The following is a 25,634-nucleotide window of genomic DNA, read 5'->3' as shown; positions in this document are numbered from 1 at the left end:
GATCAGCTACCCAAAACTCTAGAGAACTCTAGAACACATTTCACTGCCACAAACCACCAAATGTATAAGAGAAACGAAAGGAAAGAGATGAATAATGAAGTAGTTAGTGAGGGTTTGGGGTGAGAGAGGTAGAGAGGTGGGAGGAGCGAGGAGGGTCGTCAGTTGAAAGGGAGAGTTCGGAGAGGGGTGGAGGTGGAGGAGTAGATAGGTAGAAGTAGAAAAGTAGATAGTAGAAGTAGAATAGTAGATAGTAGAAGAAGAAATGCTGCCACCATCCATTCATTTGTCCGTACCTACAAGACAAAGAATGGAACTTGTCTGTATCACAATATTCTCAAAGATGTTATCAAGAGGTCAATATTAGTCTGTTCCATCTGTATCATTTGCCCATTAAAATCATGAAACCAGTAACCGCAGAGGCTTTCTTACCTCAACTCAAAAACTCTAGGGAACAAAGTTAAAGACAATTTAAATAACAAATTCAATTATATTTCACATGATAAGTATCATAATTTATGTTCAAGATTAATATGCAAAGTGAGTCATCATCCAAGAATTCGAGAACCCTACAACTTGACTGCCCCTGATCCTCACACAACACTTGTAAACACGACTAAGTCACCTTTCATGCTCAACTCACCAAGTGTCTGCCTATAGCTGGATAGAGGGGGAGGGGGGGGATGGTCTGTAGTTGACAGAGACGGTCCCGCCCCGTCCGGCATACAGCCTCCCTGGCTAGGCTGTCTTCTGTTCTGCTCCGCTGGCTGTTCTGTCTTATTCTCTATGCTCTATAGCTTCCTCAGTATATATTGGGAAACTTAATAGCTAACTCTGCCCAAAAGTAGATAGCCTCAGGCACGCTACCAAGCCACTCCTTAGACGTCGTCATGTTTGAAGGTTATCAGGTTACAATTATCAGATTAGCGGAAGCAAGGTGAAATTCGCATGAGCTGACGTCAGGTCAACTTGAGGTTATTAACGCTTAGAGGTGCGAGTTTCAGGTCGACAAACTGGCGCCTCTCAGATCCTTGTCTCTGACTCATGAACTATATATATTTTAAATAAAACTAAACAAAACACCTTTACGGTGTTACACTGAGTGCCCAAATGAGCCACAGAGATATTAGAAAGAACTTTTTTAGTATCAGAGTGGTTGACAAATGGAATGCATTAGGAAGTGATGTGGTGGAGGCTGACTCCATACACAGTTTCAAGTGTAGATATGATAGAGCCCAGTAGGCTCAGGAACCTGTACACCTGTTGATTGGCGGGACCAAAGAGCCAGAGCTCAACCCCCGCAAGCACAACTAGGTCAGTACACCTAGGTAAGTACCTGTCTGCTTGCCCACCCGCACACCTGTTCACCCACCTGCCTGCTCTCCCACCCACCCACCTGTTCACCCATCTACCTGGCACTTACCAAGCCCATCTGCCTGCCATTCACCCATCCAAAACCTGCCTGCCCACCCACTTGCTCTGCCCACCTACCAGCCAGGAAGCTAACCACCCACCCAGCCCCACACACTAATTAGAGTGTAGAAATTCAAATTATGTTGTTTGTGGTACAAACATTTTTTGAAATGTTCACTTTTGGACTTCTGCAGTGAAAAAATATGTTAATCCAGAAAATGTGCTAATCCGGCAAGGGTTACAGTAGCTATAATTCCCATATAGTCCGGATTAGCGAGCTTCTACAGTATTTTGAGCAAACTCTCATGTTGTATGAATTATTTTTCTAATAACCCTTTTAAACACTGAACACCAATTGAGTTTCTCATGAATGAAGTCTCATTGTTTTACTAGACTTGATTTAAATTAATTTTTTTAAACACATTGATGTGGTTTCTCTTCAGTATGAGTTGTTACATGTTGTACAAGCTTAGATTTCTCTGTAAATCCTTTTAGACACACTGATATGATTTCCCTCCTGTATGATGACTCATGTGCTTTACTAAACTTGATTTAACTGAATAATTTGTTTGACACACTGAACATTAGTATTTATTTCTTGTATGGAATTTCATATGCATAAGTAGATTTGATTTATTTAAAAAATCTTTTAGACACACTGAACATTTATATGGTTTCTCTCCAGTATGAGCTCTCAAATGTTGTATGAGCTTTGATTTTTCTACAAATCCTTTTAGACACACTGAACACTTATATGGTTTCACTCCAGTATGAATTCTCATATGCTGTACTAGATTTGATTTAATTGAAAAATCCTTGAGACACTCTGAACACTGATATGGTTTTTCTCCTGTATGATGCCGCATGTGCTTTACAAGACTTGATTTATCTATATAATCTTTCAAGCACTCTGAACACCGATATGGTTTCTCTCCTGCATGGAGTTTCATATGCCTCACTAGACTTGATTTATTTGAATATCCTCTTAGACACTCTGAACACTTATATGGTCTCTCTCCTGTATGAACTCTTGTATGTTGAATGAGCTTTGATTTTTCTGAAAATCCTTTTAGACATGCTGAACACTCATATGGTCTCTCTCCTTTATGAAGTCTCAAATGCTTAATTAGACTTGACTGAAATGAATAAGCTTTAGGACACACTGAACATTTATAGGGTCTCTCTCCTGTATGAACTCTTGTATGTTGAATTAGCTTTGATTTTTCTGAAAATACTTTTAGACACACTGAACATTCATATAGTTTCTCTCCTGTATGAAATCTCATATGCTTTACAAGACTTGATTTTTCAGAATAATCTTTTAGACACACTGAACACTTGTATGGCTTCTCTCCTGTATGAAGTCTCATATGCTTTACAAGAGTCGATTTATCTGAAAAATCTTTAAAGCACACAGAACATTTATAAGAATTATCTCCTGTATGTAGTCTCATATGACTTACTAGACTTGATTTATGTGAATATCTTTTTAGACACACAGGACACTGAAATGGTCTCCCTCCAGTATGAACTCTCATATGTTGCATGAGTTTTGTTTTTTCTGGAAATCCTTCTGGACACACTGAACACTGATACAATTTCTCTCCTGTATGAAGTCTCATATGCTTTATTAGATTCGATTTACCTGAATAATCTTTTAAGCACTCTGAACACTGATATGGTTTCATTCTTACATTAATTCCAATATGATTTACTGGTTCATTTACACCATGAACAATATGGTCTCCCCCTATGTAACACACTTAGGTTACACAGGTAACCTTAGATTACCTGTGTAGGTCTTAGGTACACAGGTAGGTCCTAGGTAACCTAACCCTAGGTTAGGTTACACTCAAGCCGATATATTTTAAATGTCTTTTGCAGACTAAGCACTGATGTGGTTTCTATATATTGTAATGTCTTGAATGTTTACCAATGTCAATTTTACACAGAAAATTTGTCATAATAATATTCGGAAATGTCTTACACCCTGACAACTGAAAATTTATATTTTCCTTCGCAAGAACTCTTGAAGGTTAAGTAGAATAAAATATTTATAAAAAATCTTTATCTAACAATTAGTGTGCATAATTAATTCAGCTCAAGTACACCACTATGTGCAAGTCTTAAAATATTTAAGACAAATTAATTTTACAAGTCTCTTTAGAAATGAGTTAAAAATATGGAAAAAATATTTTTAAAATATCCAATATTTCCTTGGATATACAGAATTTCATAATAATTACAAAGTATGATATTAATGAGCTTCTCAAATTTGGATGGTGTTATAATATTACCTTTTATTTTTAAAATAAACACTTTTTCTTTTTTGGAATTTAAGAAAAAGATAAATACAGTATAGGTGACTGAAGAGTCAGTAATTATCAAATGAAAATGCCAAGCCGGGAAGGCTATGCAACATAGACTATGTTACAGGTATTCAAAAGTTGTTAAATATCACTCAGGATGCCAATACAAAAGCAGACAGACATAAGGTGAGTGCAATCAAAGGTATTGAATACACCCTGGATGTCAAATGGTCCAAATTGATGATAAGCAAATTTTTACAAATTCTTCTAATTGATGACTTCATATGTACAATATAACAACAAGATTCATCTTCTTATTAGCTAATATATATATATAATATATATATATATATATATATATATATATATATATATATATATATATATATATATATATATATATATATTTATTTATTTATATGGTAATGATATGGATTTATAAACATAACAGTTATCACAGGTCTCTATGTGAGAAATATTATCTAATATAAACTACACTGACTTCAGGTGAACTTTTATACTCTATGTCAATTGAAGCAAGCAGCCCTCAAATGTTTAGCACTGATATATAAATTGTTCATGCACTTGCTAGCATGACTGTAACAGTAACACAAGTTTCTCTATCTTTTAGAGGTACTAAACATTTGCATGACCAATTATATCTTGCAAGAAAGAAATCGAGTTTCTTTTTACTGAAACCTAATATGGTTTTACAAGAAGCCATCTTTTATCTACAGACTTTTGTGAATGTACATTTTGTACTGAATGAATTTTATACTGAGAAATAGCAAGTGTTGTTAACTAATTGCATGTAATGATATTAACTTTCATGTCAAATTGCTGTATATATGGTGTTTAAGAGGGAAGAACATGTTTTTATTCCCTAAATACTATACACCAATATATAAACGTTTATATAAAGGTAAGAAGGAAAATGGCTTAATATGATAAATATTCAATATGTCTAGCTTCCCTGTCAATATATGATAAATATTAAATCAAATACAAATATATTGCACATACATTCATATAAACACTTATTATACATACAGACAAATGTATATACAGAAATATATTATTAATATAATAAATATATTTTAAAAATAAATGGGTTCCTCCTTCTAACTTGATTAATCATACATATGTATGATTAATCAAGTTACCTATAATGATATATTTTTATAATGTAATACCAAACAGTGAATATTAAGAATAGTATTAGAGCTTTAAAATGTATAAAATACTGTTCATAAAAGCACAAATATATATTTAGAGAAAATATGAGTGAAATAATAATATTACCAAGTACATTAAGCAAATGTAGTACCTGACTTGGCAGGAAAATGGAAGAACAGGGGTGAATGAACAATTACCTGAGGTAGGAAGTATCACTGCTGACATCACACAAATTTTATATAGTGAAGTATATTAGACATAAGGAAACTGGGTCTGGACATAGTCTATTTCGGTCCTTATTATACACTATATCTGCATAATGGTTAAATATGAATGAATTTCCAAAAATTACCATTCAAATAGAACTCGCAAAGAATGAATAAAAATATTACATTATTAGTCTATTCTTAAATTTTCAATGTATAACAACAAATTTCTGTTGATCTAAGAAATCTTTACTGAAGATGGTCATAATGCTGCACTACAATATCTGAATGAGTGGAGTAAACGTATGTTCACAGGCTGTTGAGGTTATGCATATAGCAGCTGGGTAATTTAAGTGAGCTAATTGTTGACGTTCTGCACTGTAGTATTTTCAACACGGTCATGTGCATTATGAGACACATTGCTGATGTGTATTATACCCGCAGTGTTACTAACACTTAAATGAGCTTTATGGCCTGGGGTGTTGAAACTGCAAGTGGAATTCTTCTGATAAAAATGTGAGCTGCAAAAGGAAAGGGCAAAAATTAACATGTTTTAATTCAATTAATAGGAATTATTTTTGAGTTTCTGTTAAACCTTAACTACAACATTTAATGTGCAATGCATACATAGAAGACACAGATGTGCGAAAAAAAACAAAAAGCAGACTACAGACAGCCACATGCTTTGCGAACTTAGGTTATCCAAAAGTTCCAGTTTAACGATCGGGTTTGGGGTTTCATGCTTCCCGAACTAAGTTCGGGAAGCGAGGAAGTGGTCTGCCAGGCCTTGCACCAGCCTGGGGTGGTGGGGTGGGAGATGGCCTAGTTTGCCTACTGTGTCGGGTGCCACTCTAGTGCTTTCTACCCTGTAATGTCACAGATTTACAACCCATTGTTCCCATCGTTTTGATTTGTCACGACACTGGAGTGTTCATTCTGTGACATTTGTTGGATATATTTGCACAATCTAGAAACATACGTGCACCATGTCGACTCCAAATGCACGCATTGTGTCAGCGAGAGCATAAACAAGCGGGATACATAAAAAAAAAAAAAAAAAAAAAAAAAAGGTCAGTGATGACATCTGAGAAAAAAGACGAAATAATTAACCACTGTGCTGTGCCAACCGACAAAACTTGGTCAGTGGGAACTGCGCCAACAGAGAAAACACCTTTTGAATATTGCGTACTGTTGTGATCCCAGGTAGCCGAAAAACGAGTCTCCCCTTTGAGAATTATTCTATCAAGCCTGACCTGACTATAAGGTCTGGAAAATATGGAGGTGAAGACACCGATGTAAAGTAGCTGGTTGGATATGATGAACAATTTGAGATTATGGGCAGTGAATAAGAAAATAGATAAATGACTGGTTAGGAGATGTGGATATTTTGCTGGAGGCGTGAGGCTCGCTTCTGGAGGGCTTTGATCTCACTTGAGGTCAGACATCGCAGGGGGAAGATGTGCTCCGTTTGAGCTCCCGTCAGAAAGGAACCCCTAGTGATATACCTCCAACAGAAGAGAAGTGTGCAGACATGCCAGCTGTGGAATTGAGCTGAGAACGTTGTGGTCTCAAGTCCTGGACGGTGAGGAGTGTTTATTAAGCGGCCCAGAGACATTATCGTGGGCCGTGGCAGTGCCCTGACCAGACTCTGTCAGAGGGAGGAGCGCCCTCGAACAGACAATCTGTGATAAGCACGATTTAAGCCAGTTCATAGTGATTGCTTGTAGTTGGTCGTGTGCCCAGCGACAGTAGCAATGTTTATTGATAAGTTAGACATGTTTTGATAAAGAAGAAAGCCTAAAATAAGAGAGTGGAGAGGGAGGAACGTCATGGAGGACGGAGCGACGTCCGTCTCCTCTGAGCGCTGGCAGGTGACTGAGGAGGCGGCGGAGGACCCTCCCAGAGTGAGGCCCGCCGGGCAAGGTGGAGCATGGACCAGCCCAAAACGGGGGAGTCCACTCTCACCGTATGTAGAGAGCAGATAGATGTTGGAGGCAAACATATTATGTGTTTATTTTTGTTTGTGTGTTTAAGGGGAAACATATTTTTTGGAGTGTCAATGGGTTGCAGGTTTGTCTTTGGGGAAGAAGTTGCTGAGAACTTAGAAGCCAGCACAGAGGGAGTAGCTGATGAGACTCCAAGGTAGTGGAGGAGAGGACCTCGAGCTGTAAGGAGAAGCAGTGAAGAGGAGTGTCACGTGCTTCTGTAGAGGTGGTGAAGCACCATAGTTGCTTGAGGGAACTTCATGGTGTAGCAGCCAGGAGAGCTGTGGAGGACCCTAGCAGAAGTAGTGAAGCACCACAGTTGTTCAAGGAACACTTCATGGTGTAGCAGCCTAGAAGAGCTGCGAAGGATCCTGGTAGTTAAACCCGGAAGAACCTGAAGAGATCAGGGTAGTGAACTTCCAGATGTGGAAGGGAGGTTCTAAATGATTACTTGTAGGGAGGTAATATAGTGTTTGGTTGTCATTAGCGTGCAAGACGCAGTGAGAGGTGGGCGATTGTTTGCATTCTTATGTCAAGGAGTGTTTTATACTGAAGTATAAAGCTTACAGTCGTAAGCTGGATTACCTACAGATGTATGTGTTCTAGGACTGATAGGGTGATTGATTGATCATTGTTGTGTATCAAGGAACATTTATACTGATATATGTTATTGCATTCATATGCTGATTTTCCTTGTACATGTTTACATATATATATTCTCTTGCTGATAGTGCAACACTGTATTATAAGACTTGATCTACTTGAGGAGGTTGTTAATATTAGGTGGTGAATCAGGAGATAGGATACCACTTGATAAGCTGATGATAGAGTTCTGATGGTGTTGGAGTGCAACCTGACTGAAATAGTATAGAGTGTAGGATTCCTTATTATTATTATTATTATACAGTAGAACCTCTATTAACGAGTTTAATCCGTTCTGGCACCGAGCTCGTTACCTGGAAAACTCGTCTTTGGAAACAAATTTCCCCATTTAAAATAAAGGAAATAAATTTAATCCGTTCCACTCCCCAAAACATCCATACTTGTATGACTTTTTTTTAAGTAAATATAATACTGCACATGTAAATATAAATGTTTTGTTGTAGTGTTTTAATATTTACTTTACCTTATGAAGAGTAGTTGCTGGCTTGAGGGAGACGATGGAGAGGTGGGAAGGAGGAGAGGGGTTATGGTGTGGAAGGAGAATTCACCTCTGAGTCAGGCGGACTCTCTCTTCTTGGGAATTTCACCCAAATTTCATTTCAAATGTCACACAAGGATGCGTTAGACCAGCACCAAATAAAAAAACTACGTTGATTACACTCGTTGTGTCAACAATATAATAGTCTTACCACGAAGATACAATACAATGCCGTTTTCTCAAATAGGCAATGTGGTTATTAAAGAAAACGGAAATTTCACGGCAAACGTATACAATCCCCAAGTCGATCGGATAAGTATTGGATTTTATAGAAATATTTGCTCAAATGATGCTTGAGCGCGGTGTTTGGGTGCATTCAAGAGAAAAAAAGTGTGTTACGTTCAAGCGACATATACCTGCGAAAGTGATAACACTTTCATAAAGTGTTATCACAAAGTGATAAATTAATTAAACATTTTCACACACTGGGTTGTCACTGCTTTATCAGGGCAGCTTTTCCAAGAATGCGTTCACCTTTTCAAACATTCCAAACACTTCCCTGATCTCAGTGGAAGAGGCAGCATCCTCCCTTACCTCCTCATTCCCTTACTAATGGTGTAAATTGTTGATGAGGACCTGCCATACTTCCTTGTGAGATCAATCACACAGACACCACACTCATGCTTTGCTATAATTTCCTTCTTGAAATCCATAATAATTGTGTCTTTCTTCCTCTTGAAAACACTATCTTTAGCAAGCAGCTTCTTTGGAGACATCGTGTGTTACAAATTGTAGTCGCAAAACCACTAAAAACCCAAAGAAAAGCTCAAATAAATCCAGAGGGATGCTTGTCGTGTGAGATACAACAACAACACTGGCGTCGGAGGCGTCCGAGAATTTGCGAGAACCCGCGAGACGCTATAGGAAGCGCCATGTGGTTTCACTCGTTAATAGAGGCGAGCTCGTCAATAGAGACAAATTTGCTGCGAGTGGCTTGCTCGTTACTGGAAAAACTCGTTAATAGAGCCACTCGTTAATAGAGGTTCCACTGTATGTGCATGTATTGTATATGTACTGTGTCCAGTAAATGTATTCAAATTTGCTGGTGTTTGCCCTTGTCCTAGTGAGGCTTCCCAGGAAATAGTAAAGAAAGAGAGAGAGAGAAAGAACCAGGAACCACTGCTGTGGACAGGGTAGGATGGAAAATTATTAAGTCAAAGGGGATTGAGGAGATCATATCACATAAGGAGAGAGTGGGGAGTCACAGCGGCTCGAGTGGGTGTGTGCACGTGACAACGAGGCTAAGTGTTGGAGCCGCATCCCCTAAACGTGTGAAGTTGAGCCCCTCTCCAAGAGCCAGAAGCGCCTAGTGTGATCTCCTAGTGAAGTATAAACACTCTACCGAGTTGTGGGTTGGGTTGTCCGTAAAGAAGGGACAACAACGCGACAACACCACCAGCCCACACTATAATAGTACACATTCAAAATGCATGCACGGTAGGTTGTGTACGAAATGTACTCTTTGGGACCTCCAGTGAGAGGCAACCATCTTGGAAAATATTCTCAGAATGTCTTAGGGCTGCTGGCTGGGTTAGTATTGAGTGAGCCACCATGGGTGACGCACACCCTCTGGCTCCCAAACACCTGTCCGATGCGATGCGGTGTTGAAAGATTGCTCTCTGTTGGTGAATTTTAGACTTTATTGTTTGAAGAACATAAAGGGTCATGATATTGATGAAGCTAGGTGCAATAAGGACAACACAAAGGTTGGATGCAAGTGATACAGCACCAATGAGGTTGATATAGCAAGTGTATTCAGTTGTAGCTCTGAGCGCCACTCTTGCCCACCCATGCCATCTCCAATTTTTATAGATGATAGATGAATCGTTTTCTGGGTTCAGTGATGATGCATCTGATACAAGTAGCATAGATGAACAGTGTTAGTGGCTTCCATGGTAGTGTTTTCCATTGATATTTTCAAGACTAGCTGAATCTCTTCTAGAATGGCTGAATCTCTTCAAGTGAGGGACCTTACAAAGTGATCTTTTCAAGACTACCTTACAAGTAAGTAAGTAATTATCAAAAGAAGGCACCAAACCGGGAAGGCTATGTAGCACCATCAAATGTGCAAAATAATCAGAGGGCGCTAAATATCACCAAGGATGCCAATACGAGAACAAAAACGCATAAGGCGAACGATATCAAAAGTATCCGAGTCACCAAGAATTCTATTGAGGGACAGGTGACCACGAGGGGCGGTCGGAAAGCAAGACACACGCTCGTCCTGGAAGTCAGGACATTCAAGAAGGACATGCACGACCGTAAGAGGGACAATGCAACTAGGACAATAAGGAGCAGGGCGGCGCTCCATCAAGTGACCATGGGTTAAGCGAGTATGGCCAATACGCAACCTCGCCAGAGCTGTTTCCCACAGCCGGTTACGGTGGAAGGAGGACGGCCACGAGGAAACACAACATTTAAGAGTACGGAGCTTGTTACCAGTAACAGACAACGAAGAAGCCTGCCAACGGGTAAGGACTGAGGAATGGATAACCGGGTAAAAGTCGGAATACGGAATGCCTTTATGAGAGATGGGACAAGAGCGGACAGCTTCCTTGGCGGCAGCATCCGCACGCTCATTTAAAGACACACCAATATGGCTGGGAACCCAACAAAACTCAACCGACTTAAATTTACTGTGAACAAGAAACAGCCAATGCTGGATCTCGACAACTACTGGATGAACCGGATTAAAGGACCCGAGAGCCATGAGGGCACTACGAGAGTCAACAACAACTACAAAGGAAGACTGACAACGAGAAAGCAGGAGACGAAGAGCATAGAGAATAGCATAAAGTTCCGCTGTAAAGATGCTAGTCTCCGGAGGTAAGCGACACATATAAGTGCGATCAGGAAAAACAACAGAGTAGCCCACACCGTCCGCCGACTTTGACCCATCGGTGAAGACAGAAACGGAGCGGGAGTGAGAAGAAAAGTGCTCAAGGAAAAGGCGTTTTAGAACCGTAGGAGGGGTAAAAGCTTTAGTGATACGGGTCAAGGAAGTACAAAACCGCGGAAGAGGGACTCTCCACGGGGGCAAAGAAGGAACAACACGAGGAGAAACGTTAGAAATACGAATGGAAAGAGAATCCTGGAGGCGAGATAACCGGACAGAAAGAGGGAGGTGGTGAAAAGGAACAGGAACCGCAGGAGGGGTAAAAGTTAAAGCACGACAGAGGCGAGAGGAAGGATGTTGTAGGGACCGCGCAAGATAGCGAAGACAGTAGCGATCACGGCAGTCCTGGAGAGACAGGAAGCCAGTGTCAACATACAAGCTAAGGACGGGAGTCGAACGAAAGGCACCAGAACTGAGGCGCAACCCAGTATGGTGCAAAGCATCAAGACGGCGAAGAGTAGAAGGAGAAGCAGACGAGTAAGCAGGGCAACCATAATCGAGCTTAGACAGGACGAGAGAGGAATGTAAAGCAAGGAGTGCGCGCCTATCTGCCCCCCAAGAAGTATGGGACAAGACCCGAAGGAGGGTAAGGGCCTTAGAGCACTCAACACGGAGGTAAGAGATATGGGGAGACCAAGACAAACGAGTGTCAAGGAATAACCCCAAAAGCTTTGCGGAATCTTTGTATTCAAGGGGATGACCATAAAGTGACAAAGAGGGACGAAGAACAACCCGTTTCTGCGTAAAAGTCATGGCACAAGTCTTAGAAGTAGAGAACTTGAAGCCATGATCGGTGGCCCAAGACGACACGGCATCAATTGCAAGTTGAAGCCGGCGCTGAAGGAGAGGCGAATCATCACCCTGACAGCAAAGGGTAAGATCATCGACATAGAGAGCGGAGAAGACACCAGAAGGAAGAGAGGAAAGAAGACCATTGAGGGCAACCAGAAAAAAGAGTAGTGCTCAGAACACTACCCTGGGGCACACCTTCGTATTGCTGAAAAGAGGCAGAGAGAGCGGTACCAAGGCGCACTCGAAAGGAACGACGAGAGAGGAAGCTGCGGAGAAAGAGAGGGAGATGACCACGAAGGCCAAAAGAATGAAGTCGAGATAGAATATGATATCGCCAAGTGGTGTCGTAAGCCTTTTCCAGGTCAAAAAGGACGGCAACAACGGAGGTCTTCGCAGCAAAAGCAGTACGAATATAGACCTCCAAGTTCACCAGGACATCTGTCGTGCTGCGGCACTTGCGGAAACCAAATTGAGAAGGGGAGAGGAGGTGATGGTGTTCCAGGAACCACATCAGACGAACGTTAACCATACGTTCAAAAGAGTTTGCAGACACAACTTGTGAGAGCAATAGGGCGAAAGTCCTTAGGGGAAGTACCCAGAGACCCCGGTTTGCGAACAGGGAGGACAACGGCATCGAGCCAGTCCTCAGGGACTGACGACGACTCCCAGATCCGATTATACAGACTCAGTAAATACTGAGACGTGCACGGAGGGAGATGGCGAAGCATCTCATAATGAATACCATCGGAGCCCGCCGCCGTAGAACCGCAGAGGGCCAGGGCAGAACGAAGTTCAGAGAGAGAAAAGGGATCATTATAGGGAAGCTGAAGATGAGTGCAGAAATCTAAAGGACGAGACGCAAGGACAGGTTTACGAAGAAGAAAAGATTGGGGAAGATGAAGACCAGAGCTAACAGAAGAAAAGTGGGAACCCAGTACGGAAGCGACCTGCAACGGGTCCGCCACAAGAGTATCATGGAGGTGAAGGACCGGTGAAACATCGGGAACGAACTTACCCGCTATCTTGCGGATACGCTTCCAGATCTGGGCCAGAGGAGTTTCGGACGTAATTGTCGAGACATAAGATGCCCAACATTCACGTTTAGCCGTACGGATGGCCCTACGGGCCACCGCACTCGCTTTCCGAAAGAAAGGAAAAGAATCGGTCGTCTGCCTACGGCAGTGCCTCTTCCAGGCTGCACGCTTACAGCGGACAGCCCGAGCACAGTCCACATTCCACCAGGGAACGCACTTCCGTGGACCCCGAGAGGAAGAGCAAGGGATAGAGCGGAGGGCAGCGTTGAAGACAGTGTCATGAAAAAAGGAGGAGAGCGCGAGAGAGAGGCAGAAGGGAGAGGTCAGAGAGAGTAGCACTGAGGGTAAATAGGGTCCAGTCCGCCTTAGCAAACTGCCACCTAGGGAAAGAGAGGGAAAGGTGAAAAGAGAAAAAGGAAACAAGGATGGGGAAATGATCACTTCCATGGAGGTCATCAAGAACCTGCCACATGAAATCTAAGTAAAGAGAAGAAGAGCAGAGAGAAAGATCAAGACAAGAAAGGGTGCGAGTCCGAGAGTCCAAATGAGTGGGCTCACCAGAATTCAGAAGAGACAGGGAAGAAGAGAGGAGAAACGGCTCAAGAAGGCGACCCCGGATATTCGTCAGAACGTCACCCCAAAGAGAATGACGACAATTGAAGTCACCCAGCAGAAGCACTGGCTCTGGCAAGGAGTCAAGGAGGTGTTTCAAATCAGGAAGAGAAAGCGGGACACTCGGGGGGAGATAAATGGAACAAACTGTGTACCATTTCCCCACAAAGATACGAGCAGCAGAACAATGGAGAGGCGAAGGAAAAAGTAAAGGAACAAAGGGAACATCAGCACGAATCAAGAGAGCAGAAGAATTAGAAGCCCCAACAACGGCTGGGGGGGGGGGTGGAGAGAAAGGAATAGCCACGAAAACGACCAGGACGAGCACCAAGCATCGGCTCCTGGAGACAGACACAAAGGGGCGAAAACCGCGAAATCAGAAGTTGGAGTTCGAGGAAATTGGAGTAATAACCTCGAATGTTCCATTAAAGAATGGACAACGACGAGAAGAGAAAGGACAAAAACAGAGAACAAGGAAGAAACAAAGGCAACAGAGCACGTTAAAGAATATCAGGGTCAGCAAAGTCAGGGTTAGGGGGCATGGGTAAACTGAGCAAAGACGGAGGGAAGGAAACGGGAGAACAGATCAGAGGTGGGCGGGCGGGGTCCGGAGGAGGAGGAGGAGGAAGAGGAGGAGACAACGGAGAGGAGCAGTCAAGGACAGCAGCAGGAAGAGGGGGGAGGGTAGAAAGAGGGGAGCGAACCTCAGCAAGGGCAGCAACCGAGAGGGAAGCGGGGGCTAAAGAAACCTCCATAGCAGGAACAGGGGGCACAACCACCGAAATGGGAGGGGAAGGAGCGAGAGAGGCAGAAGTAGGGGCCGAGGAAGAAAGCGAAACCTTCTTACCCGCCGGGGAGGAGGAAGGAGAGGAGCCAGGCTTACGCTTCTGACTTAAAGAGACAGGTGTCCCAGCAACCACGTACTGGGCCGAGGAAGAAAGCGAAACCTTCTTACCCGCCGGGGAGGAGGAAGGAGAGGAGCCAGGCTTACGCTTCTGACTTAAAGAGACAGGTGTCCCAGCAACCACGTACTGGGCAACGGATTCTAGCGTCTCAGCAGGAGAAGCCGAACGAGAGCACACATGACGGTCGTTTGGAGAGCGATGGACATCAGCCCGCACCGACAGGCGGCGGGGAGAGTCAAGAGACGGAGGGGAAGGATGGGAAGGAGGAACGGAGGGAGACGAGGAAGAAGACACAGGAGACACGACAGACCGGGTAGAAAGAAAGGGAACCCCAGACAGAGGACCAGGAGGTGGATCCTTCGGGAGAGAACCCAAAGGAACAGAGGAGGGGGCAGTGGGCGTATCAGGGTCCAAGGCCCAGAAACGGTTGTGAGTCTGAGGAAGGCGGGAAGGACGAGGAGAGGAAGAGCGCAACACACGAGCATAAGAGATATTAGCATAAGGCGGGAGCCGGCGAACCTGGCGTCTCGCCTCAGGAAAAGATAAACGCTCCCGGTGCTTCAAGTTGAGGACGGCTGCCTCAAGCTTGTAATGGACACACGCACGGGAGAAGGTAGGATGGGCCTCACCGCAGTTGAAGCAACGAGCCTGGGGAGAAGTGCACTCCGACTTAGAGTGACCTTCGCCACCACACAAAGGACAGAGAGACAGTCCCAGAGCAGCGGAGGGCACCATGCCCAAACCTCCAGCACTTGTTACAGAGCCGGGGAGAAGGAATGTACTCCTGGACAGAGCACCTGGCACCAGCAAGAATGACAGAAGGTGGAAGGGTCCTACCATCAAAGGTAATCTTCACAACCCGGAGGGGTTGACGGTGACTACCACGAGGGGGACGAGTAAACGTGTCCACCTGGAGAATAGAATGGCCCTGGGCAGCAAGGATATGTCGAATATCGTCGTGGCAGTCGCGCAGGTCCCGAACACCGGTCGCAACATGGGGCTGGAGCAGAATAGTGCCAACACTGGCATTCAACTGAGCGTTCTTCGAGACCCGAACAGGGGTCTTGCCAAGGCAGGATAAGGCAGCCAAGCGGGAAGCAGCATCCTGAGAAGGAGCAGCAACGACACGTGTACCGAGACGAGTGGGGTTGAAAGTAATGGAGGCATCCACGGAATCAACGAGATGTCGATGGAGGGAGAAATCGTCATGAGGCGCAGAATCAAAAGGGAGGAGATCAAAATATTTGGCCCACGAAGCGGGACCAAACAAGGCTTGATAGGTAGCAGAACTGGAAGGAATCGAGCGAGGGCGGCCGTGACGAGGATGGCGGTGAGAACCCCAGAGAGAGAGGGGTTAAAAGGCGCAGTAGTTACAACTAGAGAAGGAGCCGCGCCAGGGGACGAGGTAGTCACCACTGGGGGCTTGGGGCTCGACCCAACCACAGAGGAGGGAGGGGAGCCAGGGAAAGGAGTCAGAGAGGCCAAAGGAGGAGCAAGGACGGGACCCAATGCAGCGGAGGCTACAGAGCCCGGTCTTCCAACACGGACTGACTCGGGGGCTTGGTCACCCACCCCACGAGCCTGAGAAGGTAAAGCAGAAACAGCCGAAACAGGGGTCATCATCATTACGAAAAAGAAAATTCATTCACGAATGTGCCCCCACACCCACCATGGAGCCACAATTAGAGGCAGGACAACCAACAAGAAGCTATCGCCGATCTTGCCGGGGCCTCCTAGGGGTGCGTCGTGAGTATACGCCCCACAAACGCCACCTTAACACTTTCGCGCTCTCGGCGCTCAAAAAAAAACAATACCCCAGATGCTTTCGGCACTTTCGCGCACCTACGCGGTAAGACCGAAAAGTGTACACTCTTTTGACTGTCCTGACAATAATTGAAGGCGCACGTATTTAAATTTGGTATCACTGTGTTCGCAATGAAATTGTCTATAAGAGCATACCTATAAAATGCCGCCCAAGCATAAGGAGTATCAACACCAAATAAAAAACTATGCAGATCACTCGCCGAGAGTGCCAAACAGCAACAAAATGTTTCCACTCTCTTAATGGTTGCGAAGCCTACAGTTGTCCTACATCGCTAATTTTGGTATCATTGGAATCGCAATAAAATTCTCTACACGGACATATGCATATGAATGTTTAATATAGGTAATTGCCCACCCGCAAGAGTGTGTGAAGTGGAGAGTAGTTAGCCGCGAGCGCACTGGCGAAAACACGGGGGAAATCATGCTTGGAAAGTTTATACGTTTCCTGACCCTACTTTTCTCTGTACGTATTTCTTTTTTATACCAATGTGTTCGCAATAAAATTTTCTATAAGATGAACTGTATAACATTTGTACAAAGCATGTGTAAGAGAAGCGCCAAATATAGAACCACGTCGCTCAGTATGCGTTCGCGGCAGAAACGAACGCATTGTTTTCGTTCGTTTGATGTTTGTCATGTTTATACTTGTTGAAACATTTTATAATTTGTATGACAGTGATCGCAGTAAAATTCCCTACACAGACATATACATAACACATACAAATATTTCCCACGTGTTGGATATATCAACGGTTAAAGGGAACCCACTGCCACACGCTCGCCACACCCCCAAACATACTTTGTGTATTTTTTTTTTTACTCATAGAAGTTTATGTGATATAATATTCATTCTGGTACCAAAACATTCGCAAATAAATTCCCTACAAAACAAAAGTATCCCCATCCATTTCGGTTAAAAAATGGAATTTATAGAAATATTTTTTCGATGGACGAGAAAAGTAGGCTGTTATGCGGAATCGTAAGAGAAAACGGCGACGAGTTATCTCTAATCTAAAGCGCGAAAGTGTTAAGAAACCGACAGTCCGTCGAGATCGGATTCAGTGACGAAAGGGGGAGTGACAATAAAAGGTTTCCCTCGCTCTCGACGTCGGGTACTACAGTTCTACGGGTACAATACAATACAACAATACAATACAATTTTATTTAGGTAAGGTACATACATACAATAAATATTTACAAGGATTGTTTGACTTATAGGTAGAGCTAGTACATACAATGCCTAAAGCCACTATTACGCAAAGCGTTTCGGGCATGATAAACTTAAATGACAAGCTTAATACTAATTGAGCATAATGAGTAGAATGAAAACAAGAAATGAAAACATAGATGAAAAAGCAGCACAAATACAATTATGTCGACAAACAGCGCTCTTTAAAGAAAAAAACAGACATTGGTTGACAATAGAAGGGTAAGGTAGGTTACAGGGAATTTATTAGGTATAGCTTCGCTTTTAACTTAAACTGGTTGAGAGAGGTACAGTCTTTAACATGGTTGGGAAGGTCATTCCACATTCTGGGCCCCTTGATTTGTAGAGCATTTCTAGTTTGATTAAGTCGTACTCTAGGAATATCAAAACTGTATTTATTTCTGGTGTGATGTTCATGGGTTCTGATACAACCTTCTATGAAGCTTTTGAGATCAGGATTGGCATTATAGTTTAGCGTTTTATATATGTATAATACACATGAGAGAATGTGCAGTGACTTAATGTCTAACATATTCAGAGATTTAAGTAGGGGTACCGAGTGATGTCTGGGGCCAGAATTGGATATTGTCCTAATAGCAGCTTTGTGTTGAGTATGCCTCCTCAAGCACCCGGGCATCAAAATAGAAGAAGTCCAAGGGAAGAACCAGAACAAGCAAAAGGTCGGCAGGAAACGGCAAGCAGATAGGAGAAGAGGGGGAGAAAAACGAAACGGAAGGAAAAGGAAAAGGTGCCCAGCAGAATTGGAGAGGACGGCAGCAGGAGCACAAGGCTAGAGAAGGACAGAGGACTGTCCCAAGGAGCATCACACTCCGGCAGCCGCCCACTAAGCCCCCACACGGCAACAACGAGCTGAGCGGGGAGGGGGAGACTACCTTACAAATTGATCGTTTACTGTAATCTTTTCAAAACTACCTTACACTTTACAAGCTTGGCTACATACCACCTACAGATACTAAAGCCAAGGGTGTAGGTGAGTGCATTATTTGCAAGCACATAGAATGAAGAAACAGGAAGCAAAAATCTATCTGTACCTGGTGCAACAAGAGTGAAGTCGTGCTGTGTACCATGGACTGCTTCGTTGATAATCACTCACTTCCTAAGTACTGAGTGTGTAATACAGTGTGTTACTGTGTAAATAGTGCATGATATGTCCTACCTGTCCATACTGTAATTTTAGTGAATTTTTAACAAGTAATATAGTGACAATAAACATTTATTGTGGACACATTACTGACACATGTATCACAGTTCCATGGAATATTATGAATGTTCTACTGCATACATATTGTAAAGGAACCACATATGCATCATATACGAAAAAAAAGGCACTGGAAATACATAGAACAAATAATTGAAAATATATTTGTGGCAACTCGCGGTGCTTGAGTGGCCTGTGCGACCAGCTCTGGGAGCTTCACGCACGGGTACACAGCAAACACATTCCCTTCTCCATGTCCCTACAGCCAAAGTAAGAGGGAATTTTTTTAGTTTATTTTTTACATGTACATGTTCAGGGAAGGGAATTGATCATTTAACAAAGATAAAAAAAATTGCAAACACAGTTTACAAATTTTTCCATCCCTCCCTCCCTCCATCCATCTATCCATCCATCTCTCCATCCATCCATCCCTCCATCCATCCATCCCTCCATTCCTCCCTCCATCCATCCCTCCCTCCCTCAATCTATCCCACTTTCCCTCCATCCTTCCCTCCCTCCCTTCCTCCATCCATCCCTACCTCCCTCCCTCCATTCATCCCTCGCAGAGTGCACTCCTGGCATTGAACGCACATAGCAGTGACACCCAGAAAATAGTCAGTGATATTCGAATGAATGTTTTAGCTGCTAAAGAAAACAGATTGAAATTAAATTCCTATGGATACCATCACATGTTGGCATCTCAAGGCATGACACTGTTGATATGCTTGCAAAGACAGCCTGTAGAAAACCAGTGCTAGAAATTGATATGGGTGTTTCATTAGCAGTGACACAGAGAATATTTAATCAAATATCTAATGAAGATCTCACCGACCTAACAAATTCACAAAGACCTGAAAGTTGTAGCATTAAATACTATGATAGATATCGTGAGGAGACATTCACATATGGGACTATTAGAACAAGAACCTGGCAATGTGATGTTATAGTGGCCAGAATACGCCTGGGATATAGACGTATCTGGCAGCTTTCTCAAAACCCAAATGTTGAGTACACAATGCGTCAACTTTGTGAAAGAGAAAACATGCACTCTCTTGAACATTATATTGTAGAATGTCCCATATTGACGGACATTTGCCCTCCTGGGCTAAGGTATGCTAAACTGTGTAATTACACTATGAGTACTGGAACACTTGATGATATATTGGACTTGTACCCAAGATTAACCATGTAATTAACCAAGATTAACCATTACCTGGACATCTTCAAGAGGAAACTAGATTGTTTCCTTCAAGGAGTGCCGGACCAACCAGGCTGTGGTGAGTATGTGGGCCTGCGGGCCGCTCCAAGCAACAGCCTGGTGGACCAAACTCTCACAAGTCAAGCCTGGCCTCGGGCCGGGCTTGGGGAGTAGAAGAACTCCCAGAACCCCATCAACCAGGTAACCTGAGGACCACATAAAGAACGTTGTGCGAGGAGCCTATGCCACGCTTTCTAACTTCAGAATTGCTTTTAAATACATGGAAGGCGATATACTAAAGAAATTGTTCATTACTTTTGTTAGGCCAAAGCTAGAATATGCAGCGGTTGTGTGGTGCCCATATCTGAAGAAGCACATCAACAAACTGGAAAAGGTACAAAGACATGCTACTAAGTGGCTCCCAGAACTGAAGGGCAAGAGCTATGAGGAGAGGTTAGAGGCATTAAATATGCCAAAACTAGAAGAGAGAAGAAAAAGAGGTGATATGATCACTACGTACAAAGTAGTAATAGGAATTTATAAAATCGATAGGGAAGATTTCCTGAGACCTGGAACTTCAAGAACAAGAGGTCATAGATTTAAACTAGCTAAACACAGATGCCGAAGAAATATAAGAAAATTCACTTTCGCAAAACAGAGTGGTAGACGGTTGGAACAAGTTAGGTGAGAAGGTGGTGGAGGCCAAGACCGTCAGTAATTTCAAAGCGTTATATGACAAAGAGTGCTGGGAAGATGGGACACCACGAGCGTAGCTCTCATCCTGTAACTACACTTAGGTAATTACATATATGTACATATATACACATTATGAAAACAATAATAAAATAAAGAAAAGAAAAGAAAAAGACAAGCCAATGACCTGTGGGCCAAGAACACCATGCCGACCAGACGAAGAAGGTACCAAGAGAGCACAAAAACAGCATCAAAAGGCCCACCTCGACAACAAAACCCACAGCCCCGGCACGACCACAACACTTGCCAAGACCCAAAAAGAGCAGCCTGCAAGCCAGGAAGACCCCGGAACCCCAGAAGGCAAAACCGGGTCACACACACGGTAACAAAGCCTCCTGAACCCACAAAGGGGGGCCCAAGAGGAAGAAACCTCCGGAACGAAACCAAAGAACTTAATGGAACCCAGAATCAAACCCGCGGGAGCCCAAACCACCACATTTGACGGCGGATATAAACCACAGAAAGGGCAAAGCACAGCACCCAGACAGAACCCCCAGGAAAATGGCCAAAACAGACCGAAAACCGAGGGACAAGGTGTGGGAGCAAGAATGAACAGACAGGGATACTGAGCCCAAACACCTGGGGCTCAGACCCAAACACAGAAAATGCAAAAACCTGTGTAAAAACCAACACCCAAGTGTTCCCAGAGGAACAGAAGAAGGGCAGAACACCCCCAGATAAAGCAAAGAATTGGCAACGGGAGGATAAAACCCCTAAAAGAGCCGAGCTCCCACACCCAGGCACATGTAAACAAACTGCAGCGCCGTCCTGGTCGCCAAGCGGGGAAACCCGCAGAAAGAAAAAGGCTACCAGAAGCAGGGAGCCCTGACCGATGCAATAGATCCGAAAACACGCCAGCAAATGCGGGAAGTAAGCAGACTAGAGGAACGACCCCCCCCCCCCCCCCCCAGAAGTAGAAGACCCCAGGCAGCAGCAAACATCCCCAGAACTGCTAGCGCGCATTCCCCACAGCCCCGGGAACCCACAACAGAGGCCCCGGGGCAGAGCCGTCCTCCACCCCCTCTGCCCTTAAAGAAAAGGAAGAGTCCAGGGGAAAAGCAGAAAAAAAAGGGCTGCTGGTAAGATCCATAAGCCTTGGTAGGAGGAACAGGCTCGAAAACCTCAGTTCCAAACCCGAACGAGGCAGCCCCCGAAGCTGCCCGAGTTTCGGCCCCCAACTAAGCCCCGCCCCGACCCCAAAACCCGCATACGGTCAGGAGCTGGGAACAGAAGGGAAAGGGGCAAACAACACCAAACCAAAACGGGGCGACCCCGGAGCATCCGAGTGGGAAACCAACCTAGAGCGTTGCAGCAACTAAACCGAGCCTGCAACGCGGATGCCGCCTGTACTCTAAACAGTAATGACAATCAGGAGACTACTGGAGAACTAGCAGAGAAAACAACTCGCAAGACTTCAGGTCAAGGTGTCAGTGACCCAACAGGCAGCATGACGGAGGTAAAAGTGGTGACTGTCACCCTGAGATAAGGGCACAGTGACCAACGAACCCGCACAAGACGGAATGGAACCCGGAAAACACATCCAATGGTCCATCGAGCACCGACAGGGTTTTCCAGGGCCCATAGGCTGACTCCTACAGGAAGCCCGGGCAAGGTTTTGCTAACCAGTTAACACCCAAGCTAACAAGGGGTAGATCCAACACTGAAAACCCCTGCGATGTGTACAATCATGGGGGTCTAGCAGAGGGCCACCAAATACTACAGCCACACTAGGGAGACCCCCCCACCAAGCAAATGAAAATAAAAAATAAGAAAAACCCTGCAAAAGTACACCGTCCCCAGATGTAACAGGAAACGGTCGCCGCGTAGATGGCAGGCTGCGCAACACCTTGACGCCCTAACCAGCACAATACCAGTCCCTACCCAGTCCCAACCCCAGAGGGAGCCGGTCGGCCGAGCAGACAGCACGCTGGACTTGTGGTCCTGGGTTCGATCCCAGGCGCCGGCGAGAAACAATGGGCAGAGTTTCTTTCACCCTATGCCCCTGTTACCTAGCAGTAAAATAGGTACCTGGGTGTTAGTCAGCTGTCACGGGCTGCTTCCTGGGGGTGGAGGCCTGGTCGAGGACCAAGGACCGAGCCGCAGGGACACTAAAAAGCCCCAAAATCATCTCAAGATAACCTATACCCAAGGACAAACAGGAGCCCCAAGCCCCAGCTGGCCACAAAGGCGAGGCAAATGCCGAGCAGCAAGAGCCTCTACGGGAATGGTTCCCGAATGCCCCAGGGAAGATGACCCTGTCACGCAGGGGCAGTACTCACAGGGTGCTCAGGGAAGGAAGCCCCTAAGTGCATGCAGCCCCGGTACTAATGTGGAACACCTAGCCACCACACAACGCAAAAATACAGAAGTGAGCACCACGAAGGCAAATACTGCCTGGGAAACTGAGGCCAGAGAAGCGTCTGTCCCGGTTGACATTAGCTTATGAACTGGTGCTAGGCAGCTGACGCAGTGAGGTCCGGGGGCCCCCCTCCCTTTTTGGGAGGGAAGGGCTGTGCGGATAAGCAGCGAGGCAATAAAGTGTGATGTTTGCTTGTTTGCTTAGGATTGTAGGGAGTTTCTACCTCTCTGATAATTTTTTTGTTTTAGTTTCTTACCATGTGGGGTTTGTTTTGTTATGCCTACTTCTCTGGGTGCCTAACCCCCAGTCGATGGTAGATAAGGAAACCCCCCAACCACAAGGGGGTTTTCCCGGGGTCATTGCTCCCTGAAACCTCTCTGAAGGGGCCAGGTTCTGGCACTGGTCCCTGGTAGGTCTGAACTCCATAGCTAATGTCCTGGTCTAATATAACATACATTAGCCCGATAAGCTCCAGGGAGCCTTAGGGGCTCCCCACAGAAAATTATGCAAATATATCACGTTTATTACTATTTATAGAAACAATAAATGAACTTAGGAAAAAATACTTCTTACCAAATGTAGAGACATAAGCTCTACATATAAGGTGAAAGTTTCATGTAAATTTAATAAAAAATGAAAGAGGAGAAGTTATGCTTATGTTATTTGAAAAGAAATAATTAAAAAATGAAGTCTAAGTGCTGCCATCGGTGGCTAAGGTTGACATCAACCAATTTCCTCCAAAACTGGCACCCTTACAGATAGGCTTACATGCAGTCAGGTGTATAAGTTTCATGCAAATTGCCTGATAAACAAACAAGATTTTTTTGGGGATAAAACTAATCATTTTTTTTTTTTTTGTTATACGCTATTGTGATAGTTGAGAGTCATAGATATGATTTCAGTCGACACTTGTGTTTGATGTAAATTTTCGAACATTTTGGAAAATTGTTGACACACACTGTAATTAAATATTTTTTCTCCCTTCCTATTTATGCTATGATGCTAAGACTCGGACCAGATGAAACCCTTTTCATATACAACTAGTCAAAAAAGTTTGATTGAAATCGAACTAGTTTTTCATTTATTGCATTTTTTTGCATATTTGAAAATTATGACCCCTTAAACAACTCCTGCGCCACCTCTGACCCTCCCGCCCTACTCAGACCCTACCCTCCCAGATCACCATCCACTTCCCTGTTAGGGTTAACGCGAGAGTCACCACTGTTACGCACTCCTCAATGACACGTGCCACTCCCAGCAGCAGCACTCTTTCATATCTACATTGATAAATATAGACACCCACATGCCAATACCCACACGACGTTCAAAGACCCACCACACCCACTCTTAACACCCACCACATGCCCCCAAGTGGGTGGGGACATGTGGCGGGAACGAAAACCAATATTGCTCCTGGAAGATTAATCATATCGGGAAGATCTGCCCAAGGCATTCACTCGCACTGCTGGGCCCCTGGGGCATGCGTTGATGCGAACTGGATTTGGGAGAGCCTGAGGATCCGTAAATCACAATAGCATTATGTTGGAAAGTTTGAGCCCGATCAACAGCCTCCTCCATGGATGAATTCTTTGCATTGGAAATGTATTCCACCAGACTCTTATCCTGTAAACCCTGGCCAAATTCCATTACTGCAATTTGCTCCACTTCCCACTGTGGTATGCGTTTGTAGGCCCGATCAGCCAAATGTTGCGCTCTGTCTGCCCAATCAGCGAGGTCCTCCTCGGGCTCCTGATGAGCCTGGGTAAACATCATGGCGATGTCCAGAACTTCCCTATCTCTAAACTGCTTGACAAGCTTGTGCATCATGCGATTTTAGTCGATAGATGGCTCTCTGTCGAGGACACAATTATAAAAATCACTCGCTTTGCCTTTGAGACTCCACCTTAACTGCATCAATGAAGTGAAACTACTCCAGTCCTTTTCCGAGGCATAGGATGAGAAACAACGGTAGAAAGTGACCCAATCAGACCTCCCATCATAATCCAACTCCCAGGGCGGTGGGTGGAAGGGCTCCTTCTGTCGGCAATGACCTGCCCGCCTGCTAGGATAAGTGGAAGCATCTGAATCCGAATTCTGAGAACTAGTTAAAGAGCGTCAAACTGGACGTTGCTATGGTCGAGGCGACTGACGAGACGAGGCATGCCCATGCTGACTAAATTGTGAGCCACCACGGCTAGCGGCACCCCCAGATAAATCGGAGGCGCTCCCCTTCGCTGGACTGTGAATGACCCCCTGCCTGGGAACCCAAGAACCTGGAGCCATGTGACAATCCAAGTAGCCAATGTGTCTGATACCCCAGGTAGTGACATCAACTCGGTAACTAATGCAGTGTTTATTCGAAGGCAAGACATGATGCAGTAATGGAAATCCAAAACTTAAAAATACCGTGTAGAATGTACGCCCATAGGCAGGTTACAGCCTAAAGTAACATAACACTGAATAAGACACTAGGACAAACCTGGTAATAGACCTTAAATCTGGGGCCTGATATTCAAAAATAAGCACTGCACATAGGGTCTTCACTGTA

General features: G+C 44.3%; 1 long non-coding RNA gene across 3 annotated transcripts in view; it reads right to left on the bottom strand.

Annotated features, from left to right (window-relative positions):
- Nucleotides 1-467: 467 nt before the first annotated feature.
- Nucleotides 468-25,634, bottom strand: part of LOC123771641 (uncharacterized) — a 69,435-nt gene continuing 44,268 nt past the window's right edge. For all 3 annotated transcript variants that reach the window (XR_006774538.2, XR_011224661.1, XR_011224662.1), the window contains one exon: nt 468-5,622. This is a non-coding gene — a long non-coding RNA (uncharacterized lncRNA). The remainder of the gene's footprint in view (nt 5,623-25,634) is intronic.

Source organism: Procambarus clarkii, chromosome 75, assembly GCF_040958095.1.
Source record: "Procambarus clarkii isolate CNS0578487 chromosome 75, FALCON_Pclarkii_2.0, whole genome shotgun sequence".
Taxonomy (NCBI): domain Eukaryota; kingdom Metazoa; phylum Arthropoda; class Malacostraca; order Decapoda; family Cambaridae; genus Procambarus; species Procambarus clarkii.
This window is presented reverse-complemented; position numbering and strand designations above follow the sequence as displayed.